Source organism: Salvia splendens, chromosome 13, assembly GCF_004379255.2.
Source record: "Salvia splendens isolate huo1 chromosome 13, SspV2, whole genome shotgun sequence".
Classification (NCBI taxonomy): Eukaryota; Viridiplantae; Streptophyta; class Magnoliopsida; order Lamiales; family Lamiaceae; genus Salvia; species Salvia splendens.
This window is the reverse complement of record NC_056044.1, coordinates 23,544,819-23,563,673: the sequence shown is the minus strand read 5'-3', so window position 1 is coordinate 23,563,673 and position 18,855 is coordinate 23,544,819. Positions and strand designations below refer to the sequence as shown.

At 36.0% G+C, this 18,855-nt stretch overlaps 2 long non-coding RNA genes across 2 annotated transcripts; both read right to left on the bottom strand.

Annotated features, from left to right (window-relative positions):
* Positions 1-5,447: 5,447 nt before the first annotated feature.
* Positions 5,448-7,250, bottom strand: LOC121760159. Its single transcript, XR_006041834.1, has 2 exons — positions 6,368-7,250; positions 5,448-6,274 (listed from the first exon to the last, which is right to left on the bottom strand). It is a non-coding gene; the product is annotated as an uncharacterized LOC121760159 (long non-coding RNA).
* A 4,577-nt stretch (positions 7,251-11,827) lies between these two features.
* Positions 11,828-13,092, bottom strand: LOC121760160. The gene is made up of 2 exons (XR_006041835.1): positions 12,844-13,092; positions 11,828-12,750 (listed from the first exon to the last, which is right to left on the bottom strand). It is a non-coding gene; the product is annotated as an uncharacterized LOC121760160 (long non-coding RNA).
* Positions 13,093-18,855: the final 5,763 nt, after the last annotated feature.

Sequence of the window (18,855 nt, the reverse complement as noted above, 5' to 3'; positions counted from 1 at the left end):
ATGTAGATCGACGCTATAACATTTAATTTCACAAAACTAGATGTCTCGTCACATTTATGATTTGGTCAAAATCTATTGACCATGCATATTTACTCCATGATTTCTACAATCTCCCACATGAGTGGAAATAGCCAGATGTATGCATGCAGACACAAGCTCAACCCTCGAGAGGTATATAAGCATAAGGATAGGTAGTTTTTGGCTTTGAACCTTCCATAGCTAGCACCATCGGATACACAGGCGGACTAGTAGCACGATACTTTGAACTATTCATCCACGGCGTGTACCGAGACAATGGTGTTCACACTTAAACACCTCAACCTCTTCCGTTCTCACGTTTTGTGTCCATTGCGGTCTTGGACACCACTTTGGATTCATAAGTGCGTTTAATGAAGCGACCACACTTCACACTTACATAGGTGATTCTTAGTCAAGTACCCTGCCGTTCTTGATCTCGTTGAGAAGTCCATCTCCTTGAGATCCTTAAGAACCATTAAAAGTCAAAGACTTAACCTCACCACATAGGCAGGTTTTCAACACTCTATTGCTCTCTAGGGAATAGATGAGTGTTCCTCACGAACTCTCATAGCTTAGTTGTCCCATTGAACCAAGTTCTTGGGATCTCCAGTCATCATGGTTGGGTTACCACTATGATCGTTCTTTAGTTTGTGGATTTTATCGGCGGATTGATCAAGTCACTCATGCGAGTTGATCAATTTCAGCCCCATTCCCTCTAGCAATTTATTCATTTGATCACGGTTTAACCCTTTGTTTAGCGGATCCGCTAGGTTATCTATTGACTTCACATAGTCAATTGCAATCACCCCTGTTGTGATCAAATATCTCACGGTATTATGTCATCGACGAATGTGTCGAGACTTACCATTGTACAAGCCACTATTTGCCCTCCCGATAGCTGCTTGGCTATCACAGTGAATTAACACTGGAGGCACAGGCTTCGACCAATATGGAATATCTTCAAGGAAGTTCTTCAGCCACTCGGCTTCTTTACCAGCCTTATCTAAGGCAATGAATTCCGATTCCATAGTTGACCGGGCTATACACGTCTGTTTCGTGGATTTCCACGATACAGCACCACCCCCAATAGTAAAGACGTATCCACTTGTAGAAAGTGAGTCTTTGTTATCGGATATCCAGTTCGCATCACAGTACCCTTCAAGTACCGGGGGTATCTCGTAAAGTTTAGCCCATAATTTTGAGTATATTTTAAATATCTCAACACCCTTATCAGTGCCGCCCAATGTTCTTTGCTTGGATTGCTCGTGTAATGTGCTAACTTGTTCACAGCGCAAGCAATATCGGGCCGAGTGCAATTAGTCAAGTACATAATGCACCCAATCACCTTCGCATATTCTTCTTGTGCGACAGGCTCGCCTTTGTTCTTGGTCAAGTGAACATTTGGCTCTATCGGTGTCTTGGCCGGCGTGCTATCATAAGCACTGAATCTTTCTAGCACTTTCTCAACGTAATGAGATTGTGTTAATGTGATTCCCTCGGATGTTCTTAGAATCTTCATTCCAAGAATTACATCGGCTAGACCCATGTCCTTCATGTCAAAGTTTCTCTTTAACATGAACTTTGTCTCGTTAATCACTTGGGTGTTACTACCCATGATTAACATATCATCAACATATAGACACACTATAATGTATCCATTATCAGTGTTCTTAATGTAGACACACTTGTCACATTCGTTGATTTTGAATCCATTTGATAACATCACGTTATCAAACTTCAAGTGCCACTGCAATGGCGCTTGTTTCAATCCATAGAGGGACTTAACCAGTTTGTAAACCTTTTTCTCTTGTCCAGGTACTACAGAACCTTCTGGTTGTTCCATATAGATCTCATCCTCAAGGTCACCATTTAGAAACGCAGTCTTAACATCCATTTGATGAATCTCAAGATTGTACACAGCAGCAATCGCGAGAAGCACTCGAATTGATGTAATCCTCGTTACAGGTGAATAGGTATCGAAGAAATCGTACCCTTCCTTTTGTTTAAAGCCCTTGACCACTAGTCGTGCTTTAAACTTGTCAACTGTTCCATCGGCCTTAAACTTCCTTTTAAGGACCCATTTGCATCCTAAAGGTTTTGTACCTTCGGGCAAATCAACCAACACCCACGTGTGGTTCAGCAAAATTGAATCAATTTCGCTTTGAACAACTTCTTTCCAATGCAACCCGTCTGGGCCTGAAAAAGCTACTTTTATTGACGTTGGTTCTTCATCCAACATAAAAGCAATGTAGTCAGGACCAAATGTCTTTGGTGTTCTGACCCTACTACCACGTCTTAGTTCCGCATCCTTTGGATCGAATCAAGGTGTTTGTGGAGCAGTGGTATGGCCCCTTCAGGAATGGTGATCAGCTCGGTGGATGCTCCATTCGCGACTCAGCCTTTGCTGCCACAGAGCGGCTTGAAGCTTCACGAGTTTGTGGTGTTTGGCAAGGCACCAGCGCTGTTGCCAGATTTGATGCCTCTCACAATGTATGTAATGATAATAGCTCTCTCTCCTTATTTTGGCTATTTGGCATCCATTGATATAATGAATGTAGAATTGTTTGTGTTACTGATAAGAGATGATCCAACAACTTGACGATGAACGTGCAAGCAAATCAATCAGAGATGAGGGAGGCCTTGTATTACTCCCCAAGCAACTATGGTCCTCAGTGAAGAAGAGAGAAGACAATGAAATAACCTGCTGTGAAGTCGGATGGTTGTTAGATGAGGGGCGAGCCATCACATCAAAACGCATCTTTTCAGGCAAAGCACAGCTTAAGGTATATTTTGGTGTATATGCAGCATTCAAATATCAGCATGTTTCACACTAGTTACTTACCAAATTATGATATTCATTGCAATCTCAACTCATATTACAAAATTCTGTTGCAGGAGATTGCAATAGCAAATGAAACTGCAACCCAAATATAATATCACAGCTTGTATCTCGACGTTATGACCATACCAAATGCAATACCTTAGAGAAACTACAAATACTCTGTTGCTGCAGTAATTGATGGGTATTTTGTTAGTACTAATATATTTGCAAACACACTATATATTTCCAGAAATATGAATGAGCAACTGAAGGGGAAACACAATTGTAGTTTCCATTGTCATCCTTATTCAAAGTATATGGTATTGGCAATCAGTATGGACATGGAAATGAAAGGAAAAGTGGCAAACTGTTTATCTTACAATTGAATTCCACATGCCAACATTTGTACAATCTGCTATAGACTTTGATATTTTCTGTATGCATTCAGCTATTGTATGTATGCACAAAATGTTCCTATAGCTCTAGAGGATCTCTTTGTGCAATTCAAAGAGTTTCACCCATTGTGATAACCTAGAAATGAGAAAAAAAGTGAAAGGCAAAGTATCCTGTTATATACCTGTCCTATGTTTACTGTGAAAAAGTAAGCGCTCCCGGAGCATCTCTCATGCTAATATTCAAGCTGCTCGCATTGTTCACCTTCCAATGCCACCATTTTCCTTTGCCAGCATAGCAACAAATTCCCCATAAACGGTCCTTCCAACCTGGAATCATGGTCCGGAGATAGTTAACAAATGCATATTCATATCATTCCCATCTAACAACAGATGATTGACATTATTTTTAACAGTCCATATATAAGATCATGTAATGAACCTAAGATACATTTATGAAGTTCGATTATTTATGAAAGTATGCAATTACTGTCTACTTACCCTCTCAAGATGTTTCAGCCTTTTCAAAGTATGCGTGTGTGTCATTCACTCATTGTGTCAGACACAATTCTCTGCCATCGACTATGAATGTAACAATTTTCACCTAGTCGTTTTTTTCTATGCGTAAGTTTGCAAAATATAAGCTATGTACAGAAATAATAAGAAAGCCTGTTTATGTGATAGGAAGCTACTTATTTCAATCAAATGGGGATCTTTGTAACTGTTAATTAAAATCTGTGCAAACCTCCAATAACTTGTTTATGTGGTTCATGTGAGGTGAGTGATGAGGAATCCAGTGCTAACAGCATCCCTTGTAACCCTTGTAAATGGTAAGAGTTGTGCAGGTGAGTGAGATGATTAAGGCGGCCGTGTCAACAGCCAGCGTGCTTCTCTACCGCAGCTTCTTCGCCATGGGGTATGGGCCCATCCTAAATATTCTGTGCTTGGACATATTTCCAACAAAGGTCCAGGCCATCTGCATGCCAATCTATGTCCTCGTTTTGGGTGTTAAAAATATCAACACAAAGATATAAATTTATCAATCTTTCTTGTCTTGATAAACTTATGTCTTTGTGTGGATATTTTAAATTTACATTGTTGTATTGATATAATTATGCCTTTGTGTTCATAATTTTAATACACAAAATTGAAAGTTATTACTCACTCCCTCCGTTCCCCATAATTCGCCACCATTTGACCTGACACGTGTTATAAGAAATGTAATTGAAAGCGAATTGAAAAAAGTTAGTGGCTTGTAGGTCCTATTTTATATATTAGTTTTATAATAAAATGTGGATTTTAATGAGTTAGTGGAATGTGAGAGCTACTACCAAAAATAGTAAAAGTGAAAAATGACAAATTTTTAGGGACGGACGAAAATAGAAATAAGTGACAAATTTTTAGAGACGGGGGAGTATTATTGTAAATTAGTTATCACACTAACACAACTCATCTGCAGGCCATCATAGTCACCTACGCATTGGCGTTGATGGTCTCCTCCATTGGTCTCATAGGTTGTTTCAACATCTATGCGACACATGTGGTTAAACAAAAAAAGTTCTCGCTGTTCTAAAAAGGACTCAATTTCATATTTTGTTCAATTCAAATAAAAAAATATGAAAAACATTTATTTTACTACACTTATACGTTGGAGTGTGTAATTTGGGTCCACTCAACAAATTAGAATCGAACTAATTAATTTGGGCTCAGATTTAATCAGTCCAAAATGTAATTTGGGCCTGATAAAAACTGGATACAAAATAAAGAAAACAACGCAAAAGGGCAAAACCGTATTTCCTAGATAGATTCGAATCCCTAACAACAAAACCGCTAAACCCATAAACCCATTCATCTCTCTTTATTGGCGCCTCAGTACCAGTTCCTAACCGGCAGCCATGGCGTCCGTCACATCGGAGAAGAAGCAAAAGAAGAGAAATAAGCATAGTCTATCCGAGTTAAAAAACCATGTAATCTATCTGATCGTGCTTGTGGTGGGGTCCTGATCGTGCTTGTGGTGCATTTCTCTCTAATTTTCACCTTAAATTTTGTAACAACCCGAACTTTCGTACCTTATTATTATTAATATTAGCTAAAAGATAAATAATAAGTGATCGTTGTTGTATTCGAAATCTGCCATTTTCATGTATAATAATTGATCTTGAAATTATAAACAATCGTTGCTTCGTTCTCGAACGAATATTTCAAGGAAAAAAAAATAACACCAAATAAATATTTATAATGTCCGGCATATCTTCGAAGTCCGCTAAATTACTACTTTACAAATTATCAAATCCTTATCTATTACAATTAGAGAAAAGTTCACGCAGCCCGTTCAACGGTCGTGCTTGCACTCCAAGAAAGTCCGGTACATCATCAGGGAAAACTATGGATGTTATTTGTTTTCCTACACCAAATTAAATAAACACTCAAATAATTACTAAAATAATTAAATAAAATTTAAATAAAAAAAAAGAGAAAGAGATATGGACATATCCGATAGAATCAAGTAATATCAGCAACATTAAATACTGCATTAATTGGATGGCAGAAGAAATCCTATCAAAACATATCAATCCTCTGACAGAATATTTTTTTTTTCTTGGAGGATAAGTTTCATTTTCACACCCCACATCGTCAATTTAACCTCCCAAAAATAAAGAAACTTCCACATAGAAATCGGAGGTGAAGGGCGGCTAATAATTGTATAGTCGAGCATTACAATCCTATAACACTTTATTCTTCAGGTAAATCCCAAACCCTTCTGTTCTTTCTCATATATATACATATATGTATTATATAGTTGGAAGTAGAATCTGCCAAAACAAATTTAAAACAACATATTTCACCATTGAGTGTTCGGAATAAGGCATATAGTCACAATTCACCAAATAAAGTAACTAGAATCAAAGTAAAATCTTAATAACTATAAAAAAATGAGCTTATCTCGTGAATACGAATCTGCCGGATTTCCGGCGATGGCTCTTCGGCAGCCCGGATACAGCCAAGGACAGCCCTCATCCCGATACGTCACTAATTTCACAACCTTCACCAATTAAAGTCCAAAACTTTTGGATCTAAGATTATAAATTCTTAGAAATTGAATTAAAATGAAAGAATAATAAATATCATTCCTTACCTCTCGGAGGTCGGCGAGGAAGCAGCGGCCTTCGCAACGTCAGCGAATGGGCAAGGCCCTCGGCGACGGCGGCTGACGCGAACCGGCGACGGCGGCGGCGTGAGCGTAGCCGAGGGAGAGATGAGAGGAGAAGGAGAGAGAGAGAGAGAGAGAGAGAGGAGCACCGATCTGCTGCTGTCCGGAGACGGCCGGACTGCCGGGAGGGGGACGGCGAAGCCGCTGCCTCTGCATGCCGGCGGTGGAGCGAGAGAGAGAGAGAGAGAAAGAGAGATGATGAGGAGGAAGGACCACCGTCGGAGGTGGCGGTGGCGCGACAGCGGCACCGGAGGGAGGCTCCAACGGCGGCGGCAGCAAGGTGTGGGGGGGGGAGAGTGTTCATTCTTTTGTGAAATGGGGGAGAAAGATAAAGTGAGGGTATATTGAGTGTGTATTTTTTTTTATTAGGTTCCTGACTTAATTATTTGGGCTAGGCAAATATAAATTGGGCCCAACTGCTTCTAAATATTTGGGGCTACAGTAAATAATTGAACGAAGGCCCGATTTCGAAATTTACTCTATTTTTGGGCTAAAAATAAAAGAGGGCAACGAGTTCTGGAATGTAGGAATAGTTGGTTCTTAATTATTTTATGCTCTTAAAATTTTAGTCCTTGTCTTTTTGTTTTAAGAAAAGTGGGATGGCTGTGTGTACGTGTGTTTATGATGGGAGTATAAATTTTGGGCTTTTATTTAAGTTGGTCCTTTTGTTTTTAAAAGAATTGGGACTCAATAATTAAATGTTTTGTTTGGGCTCTTTTTATTTTGTTGGGGCTTCTTAATTAAATTGGAGATATAAGGTGGGGAAATAATTAAGTTTTGAGGCTTTTAAATAAATCTTTGGGCCGATAATTAATCGTGACGAAATTATTTAATTAAATTCTGATATAATTTTGAAGTATGAATAATTTACCCCAAGTTTCAAAATAAATATAATTGTGAGGGAAAATATTTAGATGATTAATTTATGCACTTAGATAATTTCGAGATTTTTTTTGTTCAATATTATGATGGAAAATACGATGAGCTAACGGAGGAATTATGGGCGTAAGCGGCCGCTAAGGAAACGGAAAGAAAGAGGGAGACGACGTTCTCAAGTCACAGAAATAATTAAGTTTAATAAAGAAGTGCTATTAATTAAATTTCCCAATTTAATTAATATGCAAGTTTCTAAAATTTTCTAACGGTGAACAAATGATAAAAGAAATAAAGTAGGGGCATGTATTCCTATAAGTATGAGAATTTCTCGAGTCTTATTAGTACGTTGTTTGTTTTCAAAAGGCTATCTCCGTGAGTTAAGGGTGGACTCAGGAAAATTCAAGTTAGAGAAACTAAACGATCAAGGTGAGCTTTCTTATACTAAAAATACAAATCGTATTTTTATGAAAACATGAACACATGTTTGTGATTTTTTTTAAAAATGTTGTCTTGCCATAAATGTTTATGTATGATGCCTATCTGTTTGGCTAAGGCCAAATGAATTATGAATGATGATATAAGTCGAATTCGGGTCCCAGTGAGGGTGGTGTCCCCGCTCGGACTAGTGTACACAAGCTACCTCTGTCATGATGGGCAGAGCAGGTGACCGATGAAGGTGGCCACCTTCCCGGCACAAGGATACCTCTGACATGTTGGGCAGAGAAGGTGACCGTGGAAGGTGGCCACCTTCCCGGCACATGTATGTAAGGTGACCGTGTGAGAACACCATCTCAACGGCACAATGTGATAAGATATGGCTAAGTACAGGATAAAGGGACTGCAGTCCAATGTGATATGTTTAGTAAGCTCGGGTCTTTTCAACAACACCCCGAGTGTTACTGTGATGATGGCTTGACAATATTTTCAAATGTATATGTGTAATTTTCGGCAATGTGTTCACTGAGTACTCTTTGTACTCAGCCCTGCATATATTTCTAAATGTGCAGGTTGAGCAGCGAAGTGGTGGAGGAAGTGCTATTGAGACAAGACATTTAATTCAGTCAGATTTTGACTCTCGGAGGTTCATGTCTTCATACATGGAACCGCGTTCATTTGCTTCCGTTGTGCATCTTAAAAGACTCAAGTCTATTTTGTTCAAAACTCTGATTTTATTTCGAGTTTTTCCCATTTGTTTGGAGCTATGGTCGAGTTGTGTTGCTTTTCCCCTTTCTTCCCCGCTTCTTTAAATCCTCCCCTAGTCGCGATCAACCGTGTTTTCTATCCTTAGAAAATGCGGTCGTGACAGAGTGGTATCAGAGCATTCTTTCTCGCTCTGAACCCGAGAGTCTTCTTTGAAAATCTTTGGTCTAGCCTTGTTCCACTAGACTGTCTAATCGACGAAAATGCTCTTAGCACTCCCACCAATCGCGCTCAATGAGGAAAAATGTAACTTGTTCTTTTTCAAAAGAAAGTCAAGATGTTTGAAAGTTTGAAATGGAGAAATAACTCATGCATTAATTTGAGTGAACAGATGAAAACACCAAATTTAAAGAAAGAGTTGATGTTTCTTGATTTGGTAGCATGCTTAAAGAAAGAGTTAGTATGTCTTTTTTTGGCTCAAGACTGTGAATGTATGAATAAAAGAAGTAATTTTTTCTAAATGGAAAAAGGTACTGAAATATGAAAGTTTAAAGTATATGAGTCCGGTACCAATTGTTGAAATGATGTCTCTTTTTGAGTTTGTGAAATGATACCTCTTTTTGAGTAGTCATTGAATCATGTTGCTAGTATGGGGAAATCGAAATTTTCCAAGGACTTAGAATACTTAGTTATGCGTTCCTTCTAGAACACAATATGAACTCGAACTTAGAAGTACAGTATGAACATTTCTCGCTTTCCCGAGCGACGAAAAGAAAAGGAGGCGATATGAAAGAAACTTCGTCACGAGAAAAGCAATCCAACACAGAACAAAACAATGCTTCTAGAAAGATGGTAGGGGTTAGAGGCCATTTTCTATGTCCAAATGACATGAATAATTTGGGTTAGCCATTATCTTTTCTGACAATCCAATCACTCCAAAGGATCATACCTTTGATCCAAACTAAGCGATATATACATACATAGCAAGAGAATATGATTACAATGTAAACAAGGAACCTAGCTCTACAATATAAGTAAACAGAAACGACGTGTTACAAGGATGGGCGTTATGACGAACCGAGAGTACCAAAGAGTTGTAATCCCCACATATGGTCACCTGACGTGATCGTAAAGTGAAAATAGCTTGTGACCAAAGTTTCTCATAACTCAGTTACCATTCTCTATGAAGAATTAAACAAGGGAGTATCACCATTGTAGTTAACCAAGAAGATTCATCAGCAACGCTTACTTGGGTTTCCATGAATTCCATTTTCTCACATCCCCTTTGATCAAAATACTTTTGTTGAATTAAGATATCAAATGACTTCTTTTGCAAGGTAATGCGCCATTATTTTCCCTCTTCTATTTCAAGGTTGTGAATCACTTTCAGTTTTGAGTTTGCTCCCTCAGGTTTTCTGATAACCTCCAGTGACTACGGTCCTTCTTTACTCATTCTGTATAAAAGCAATACTTTGACTTTCTGAATTCTTGCCACCAAACTCCTACACTAGGAGCTGCTTTATTTATAGCCTTCAGAATGAACATGTTTCCCTAAACTATTGTTTCTTCAATGATAATATATTCTTCAAAGATCATTAGTAGATCTTTAGTATTTTCAAATGTGCTTGTTGACACTCTTAAATTTATAAAGAATAGTTCATCTTCTTAATCCCACTATAATTATTCCATCATGCTTTAAGCTCTTTAGCAACTCCAAGTCTAAAGTAATTTGCTCTCTTCCCAAACTAGTTTGCTCTGGTTGTCTTCTCTACTAGTTAATTCCCGTGATTTGGTTATAAACTTTGTGAATTCGTTAATGTGATATAGTATCACGATGTTGTTTACCCAAAAGGGTAGTTCCTTGTTATTCTTCTTTCTTAAATCCGCTTGAGACCAATCATTTTCAGTCTTACTATATTGGAACAACCATCTGTTGAGACCTTAAACCTTTTAATTTGACCCTTTGTGTTTTCAGACATACTTATTGACAAGGTCTTTGTTTTACATGAGTACTCTCATCTTCTGAATTCAAATATGACTGTTGTCTCTTGATTTGAGCTTTGCTGCAAGCTCCATGTTAAACCCGGCATATTGCTTCTCCCTTGGCTAATTTCCTCTTGTTGCCCTCTTTAGTAGTTAGTTTCCCTGAATTGCTTATAAACTCTTAAAATTTCGTTGATATGATCTTCTATCGCAGTGTTGCCGAGCAAATTGCAATTGTTTCTTTTTCCTATTCTTTTCAAATCCATTTGTAACCCACCATCTCAGGTCTTCCTGTTATCATCTAGAGATACTGGAAACTTTTCTACTTCACTGTTCATTTTGATTATTTTATTGGCAACCTATTATTGACATCTGCATTCTATTCATCATACCTCACTTTTGCAATTTATTCCATCTAGTAAGCTCTTCCCACAATAAAATTCCCAAGCTCTATGGGTATAGCTCAAGCCCTTTGAAATTGTATCTTTTCTTTTTTGGAAGTGAGCATAATGAGTCGAATTGAGCCTAGCCTTTGCACTTCATGAAAACTTTTATTGCAAGCTACTGGTGAAAGTTTGTGATGAGCCAAACACTCACGTAATTGAAATAATTATAATCGTTTTATGGCTACCTTGGAGTCTACACAAAGCAAGAACGATTTGAATATTTCTCTTGGAATCCCAAATTTAGTTCCTATCAAAGTTAAAACGGTTAGATCAACTCTATATTTCCTCGCGTGAGACCCTCATGGGAGGCAAGGCATTGACCACTGCAGAAAACGCAAAAATAAATAAATAAATAAAATAAATCCTACGCCGACCAACGTCGAATCTAATTGAAATTTAACATCGGAGAGAAGATCTGTTCGAAAGTATCCTCTTCCAAACGAATAACCAGATTTGGACTCAAGGGAAAGCTGAAACCACGATTTATTGGACCCTATGAAATTCTGGAGGATGTGGGCCCAGTAACATATCGCTTTGCTTTACCACCGAACTTTGGAAACGTACACAACGTATTCCACGTCTCCCAACTTCGAAGGTACGTGTTCGACCCAAAACATGTGATTCGTCATGAAGAAATCACTCTAGAACCTAACCTGAGTTACGAAGAAAAGTCGATAGAAATACTAGATCGAAAGGTGCAGCAGCTTCGGAACAAGTTGATTACTACAATGAAAGTTTTGTGGAAAAACCACGGACAGGAAGAAGCAACATGGGAGCTAGAAAAGAAATTGAAGGAGAAATATTCCGAGATTTTTGTCTAAATACTTCCTAAATTTCGGAACGAAATTCTTTTAAGGAGGGTAGAATGTAACAACCTGAACTTTCGTACCTTATTATTATTAATATTAGCCAAAAGATAAATAATAAGTGATCGTTGTTGTATTCGAAATCTGCCATTTTCATGTATAATAATTGATCTTGAAATTATAAACAATCGTTGCTTCGTTCTCGAACGAATATTTCAAGGAAAAAAAAATAACACCAAATAAATATTTATAATGTCCGGCATATCTTCGAAGTCCGCTAAATTACTACTATACAAATTTATCAAATCCTTATCTATTACAATTAGAGAAAAGTTCACGCAGCCCGTTCAACGGTCGTGCTTGCACTCCAAGAAAGTCCGGTACATCATCAGGGAAAACTATGGATGTTATTTGTTTTCCTACACCAAATTAAATAAACACTCAAATAATTACTAAAATAATTAAATAAAATTTAAATAAAAAAAAGAGAAAGAGATATGGACATATCCGATAGAATCAAGTAATATCAGCAACATTAAATACTGCATTAATTGGATGGCAGAAGAAATCCTATCAAAACATATCAATCCTCTGACAGAATATTTTTTTTTTCTTGGAGGATAAGTTTCATTTTCACACCCCACATCGTCAATTTAACCTCCCAAAAATAAAGAAACTTCCACATAGAAATCGGAGGTGAAGGGCGGCTAATAATTGTATAGTCGAGCATTACAATCCTACAACACTTTATTCTTCAGGTAAATCCCAAACCCTTCTGTTCTTTCTCATATATATACATATATGTATTATATAGTTGGAAGTAGAATCTGCCAAAACAAATTTAAAACAACATATTTCACCATTGAGTGTTCGGAATAAGGCATATAGTCACAATTCACCAAATAAAGTAACTAGAATCAAAGTAAACTCTTAATAACTATAAAAAAATGAGCTTATCTCGTGAATACGAATCTGCCGGATTTCCGGCGATGGCTCTTCGGCAGCCCGGATACAGCCAAGGACAGCCCTCATCCCGATACGTCACTAATTTCACAACCTTCACCAATTAAAGTCCAAAACTTTTGGATCTAAGATTATAAATTCTTAGAAATTGAATTAAAATGAAAGAATAATAAATATCATTCCTTACCTCTCGGGGGTCGGCGAGGAAGCAGCGGCCTTCGCAACGTCGGCGAATGGGCAAGGCCCTCGGCGACGGCGGCTGACGCGAACCGGCGCCGGCGGCGGCGTGAGCGTAGCCGAGGGAGAGATGAGAGGAGAAGGAGAGAGAGAGAGAGAGAGAGAGAGAGGAGTACCGATCTGCTGCTGTCCGGAGACGGCCGGACTGCCGGGAGGGGGACGGCGAAGCCGCTGCCTCTGCATGCCGGCGGTGGAGAGAGAGAGAGAAAGAGAGATGATGAGGAGGAAGGACCACCGTCGGAGGTGGCGGTGGCGCGACAGCGGCACCGGAGGGAGGCTCCGACGGCGGCGGCAGCAAGGTGTGGGGGGGGAGAGTGTTCATTCTTTTGTGAAATGGGGGAGAAAGATAAAGTGAGGGTATATTGAGTGTGTATTTTTTTATTAGGTTCCTGACTTAATTATTTGGGCTAGGCAAATATAAATTGGGCCCAACTGCTTCTAAATATTTGGGGCTACAGTAAATAATTGAACGAAGGCCAGATTTCGAAATTTACTCTATTTTTGGGCTGAAAATAAAAGAGGGCAACGAGTTCTGGAATGTAGGAATAGTTGGTTCTTAATTATTTTATGCTCTTAAAATTTTAGTCCTTGTTTTTGTTTTAAGAAAAGTGGGATGGCTGTGTGTACGTGTGTTTATGATGGGAGTATAAATTTTGGGCTTTTATTTAAGTTGGTCCTTTTGTTTTTAAAAGAATTGGGACTCAATAATTAAATGTTTTGTTTGGGCTCTTTTTATTTTGTTGGGGCTTCTTAATTAAATTGGAGATATAAGGTGGGGAAATAATTAAGTTTTGAGGCTTTTAAATAAATCTTTGGGCCGATAATTAATCGTGACGAAATTATTTAATTAAATTCCGATATAATTTTGAAGTATGAATAATTTACCCCAAGTTTCAAAATAAATATAATTGTGAGGGAAAATATTTCGATGATTAATTTATGCACTTAGATAATTTCGAGATTTTTTTTGTTCAATATTATGATGGAAAATACGAGGAGCTAACGGAGGAATTATGGGCGTAAGCGGCCGCTAAGGAAACGGAAAGAAAGAGGGAGACGACGTTCTCAAGTCACATAAATAATTAAGTTTAATAAAGAAGTGCTATTAATTAAATTTCCCAATTTAATTAATATGCAAGTTTCTAAAATTTTCTAACGGTGAACAAATGATAAAAGAAATAAAGTAGGGGCATGTATTCCTATAAGTATGTGAATTTCTCGAGTCTTATTAGTACGTTGTTTGTTTTCAAAAGGCTATCTCCGTGAGTTAAGGGTGGAGTCAGGAAAATTCAAGTTAGAGAAACTAAACGATCAAGGTGAGCTTTCTTATACTAAAAATACAAATCGTATTTTTATGAAAACATGAACACATGTTTGTGATTTTTTTTAAAAATGTTGTCTTGCCATAAATGTTTTGTGTATGATGCCTATCTGTTTGGCTAAGGCCAAATGAATTATGAATGATGATATAAGTCGAATTCGGGTCCCAGTGAGGGTGGTGTCCCCGCTCGGACTAGTGTACACAAGCTACCTCTGTCATGATGGGCAGAGTAGGTGACCGAGGAAGGTGGCCACCTTCCCGGCACAAGGATACCTCTGACATGTTGGGCAGAGAAGGTGACCGTGGAAGGTGGCCACCTTCCCGGCACATGTATGTAAGGTGACCGTGTGAGAACACCATCTCAACGGCACAATGTGATAAGATATGGCTAAGTACAGGATAAAGGGATTGCAGTCCAATGTGATATGTTTAGTAAGCTCGGGTCTTTTCAACAACACCTCGAGTGTTACTGTGATGATGGCTTCACAATATTTTCAAATGTATGTGTGTAATTTTCGGCAATGTGTTCACTGAGTACTCTTTGTACTCAGCCCTGCATATATTTCTAAATGTGCAGGTTGAGCAGCGAAGTGGTGGAGGAAGTGCTATTGAGACAAGACATTTAATTCAGTCAGATTTTGACTCTCGGAGGTTCATGTCTTCATACATGGAACCGCGTTCATTTGCTTCCGTTGTGCATCTTAAAAGACTCAAGTCTATTTTGTTCAAAACTCTGATTTTATTTCGAGTTTTTCCCATTTGTTTGGAGCTATGGTCGAGTTGTGTTGCTTTTCCCCTTTCTTCCCCGCTTCTTTAAATCCTCCCCTAGTCGCAATCAACCGTGTTTTCTATCCTTAGAAAATGCGGTCGTGACAAATTTGATATCTGTTACTCAGTCAGCTTTGTTATATATTTATTGGTTTTGTCAATGTTGCAAAATTATCTTTGGAGTTATAGATAAAAGTTGTGTATGGCTTCAAGGTCATGAGCCAAGATTGTCTAAAAAAATGATTAAATGTAATATAGGAAAACTAAGGACACTTTATTTTTCAAACTCTCTCAAGTTCTCAACTCATACAAAATGTTACAACTTACCCATATTTATAGGCATCCACTTCCTATTATAGAATCATCTACTTAATACTTTTGTATTCTAAATATCTAGATTTTTTTCTATAAAAATCTAGATATTTCTTAAATAATATTTATAATCTAGACTATTCTCCTAAAATATCTAGATATTTATACTAAAATATCTAGATATCTAGATAATTCTACTACAAAATCAAGTTTAATTATTATTTTAAGAGTAAAGGCCGAAATTGGTCCTGAACAAATGCCATTTTATCATTTTGGTCCTAAACTTTATCTTTTAAATTTTTTGGTCATAGACATTTCAAATCGGATCACAATTGGTCCCCCGTTAACAATTTTGTTAAAATTTAATGGTCAACGATTTTAATCACAATTTTGACCAAATTAAACAATTTTTAATTATTTAATCATCAAAATTATTTTTTTAAATACAATCATAAATAATTTAATTATTTAAAAATTGTTTAAGCTGGAATAAATAATTAATGATTTTTTATGATAAACACAATTTTGACCAACTCAAACAATTTTTAATTATTTAATCATCAAATTATTATTTTTAAATAAAATCATAAATAATTTAATTATTTAAAAATTGTTTAAGTTGGAATAAATAATTTATGATTTTTTTATGATAAACACAATTTGACCAACTTAAACAATTTTTAATTATTTAATCATCAAAATTATTTTTTAAATAAAATCATAAATAATTTAGTTATTTAAAAATTATTTAAGTTGGAATAAATAATTTCATTATTTAAAAATTATGTAATTAGTTGGATTAAATAATTTATGATTTTATTTTTAAAAATAATTTTGATGAGTAAATAATTAAAAATTATTTAAGTTGGTCAAAATTGTGATTAAAATCGTTGACCGTTAAATATTAATAGAATTGTTAACGGAGGACCAATTGTGATCCGATTTGAAATGTGCAGGACCAAAAAATTCAAAAGATAATGTTTCGGACCAAAATAATAAAATGAGCATATGTTCAGGACCAATTTGGCCTTTACTCAAATGAAAATAAGTGACAAATTTTTAAGGACATGGGGTATAATTGTAAATTAGTTAGCACATTAACGCAACCCATTTGCAGGCCATCATAGTCACCTACACATTGGCGTTGATGGTCTCCTCCATTGGTCTCATAGGTTGTTTCAACATCTATGCGACACAATGGTTAAACAAAAAAAAGTTCTCCTTGTTCTAAAAAGGACTCAATTTCATATTTTGTTCAATTCAAATAAAAAATATGAAAAACATTTATTTAACAACTCTTATACGTTGGAGTGTGTAATTTGGGTCCACTCAACAAATTAGAATCGAACTAATTATTTTGGGCTCAGATTAAATCAGCCCAAAATGTAATTTGGGCCTGATAAAAACTGGATACAAAATAAAGAAAACAACGCAAAAGGGCAAAGCCCTATTTCCTACATCGATTCGAATCCCTAAGGCCATCTCCAACCATTTACACCAAATTCAAACCCATTTTTCCAGTTCTGTCACATCAAACAGTTGTTCTACTCCAACCATTTACACTAAACTCAAAACCCAAAAGAATATTCCATCTTCACCTACTTTTTTTACTTTTTCAATCTTAACTACATATTTATTTAAATTACACATTCACCCCACAACACTTTGTCAATAATTTTTCAAATATAATTAAATAATTTGATACAATTATTTATAATATATATATATATATATATATATATATATATATATATAATAGTATACATTCAGTAAAATATACACTAACAGCACTTCATTAATCAATTTATGGAAGTAGCATATATCTAGTATTAGATATGAAATGGCTATATCCTAGAATTTGACAATATCTCTCTTATAATATAAAATATTTTTATGTGCATTGCAATTTAATTCGGTCTTATCATACAACACAGAGAAGAAATCATCTCCAATTCTCCATTCCTTTTGAATTCAATGGGTAGGCTCTCCTCCATAGCTTTATATGATGTGTGTGTGTGTGTGTTTGTTTGACTATATAGATAGTGGAATATGTTATTATTTCTATTTTGTAATGTATTTTTGAAAATGTTCCTTGTTCGATTTTATAATTGACGTTCTTCTATTACTAACAATTTCATTTTAATTGCATAATAATAAGATAGTGTTATTTCATGGTAAAAAAATATACTTTCCAAGTCATGTTTCCGACTGTCCACGTTGGACAATTTTGACCGGAGATTTGGTATTCGGGTCAGATTGGAAAATAGCAAACAAATCAAAAGTTAGTGGTTTTAAAAACCAATTTTAAAGTTGGTGGGAAAAAGCGAAATTCGTGAAATGTTTATGGTTTTTAAAGCCAAAAACCCTCTTTTTTTACTTTCATTTGTCAATATAGCAGTGGTGAGGTATACCATATCATCATGCCACTTGGTATGGAATGAGCATGGAATTTTTACTCGTATTCAACACTTCACTCTATTGATTGATACCCAATTTATGTGAAAATAATTAAGGCATAAAATAAAGCATGTGTTTGTTGTTTTGTGTCTTTTCTTTGATAATACCTCATTGATAAGGCATGTCACCCTCACCGGCCATATCATGTAATTTCTTCTGAAAATTTTGTTTTATTCTATAAAATAGGACCATTAAGATATTCCTTTTCATGGTTAAAATCCCTCAATACACATTTAATTTATCAATAGTTGTAGTTGAGAATGTGTAGTAAACATGTTACATGTTGGGCATCTTTGTTTGGTGTGAATCTAATTTCTGAAAGTAATTTTATTCTTGTTTATTATTTTTTTGTGTAATTTTTTTTATAAAGAGTAATAAGAATAGATTTTTATTTTATAGTTTGTCTTAATTATTTTTTCTTTCTAAGTGTCTTACAAATTTAGATATTTAATACGAGTATTATTTTATTAAAACAAATGTAATAATGTTATTATTTTCTAGTACGGTTATCATATCAATTAATAACTTACTAAGTAGTAAATCTTATTAATATTTTTTAATAAAAAAGTATTGTAACTCATAATTTAAACTGTAGTATCTTAATAAAATTATTTTTGTATTAATAAATTAATAATTTTATTAGATAAATTTGAGAGAGTGAGGTAGGTAGGTGTTTTTCACGTAGGGTGCAGCTTCACGTTTGTTGTGGAAACTACTGATGAAAAGATGTGGAAACGAATATTCTATATTAAACAATTTAAATATAAATATAAAGTGGTATGGTTATAAGTGACACCAATATATAAAAAATCAAGAATGATTTTCAGGTCCACGTGTATATGTTTTTATATGTTACACTATAACTTTATAATCTATGTTTTCATTTACATCCACGTGCGAATTTCCGACTTTGTAATCAAACATGGTCTCAGTTACTACATTTCAGACATCATCACTGCCAGTCATTGCCCAACCTATACTAGCCCTAGCTTCATTCAATTTGGAATCATATTATGTTTGCATGTTACCTAGTTTTTTTATAAGAGAAAAAGGCTTCAATCACTCTAAGATCGATTAGCAAAGGAACCACAAGTTCAGAACATG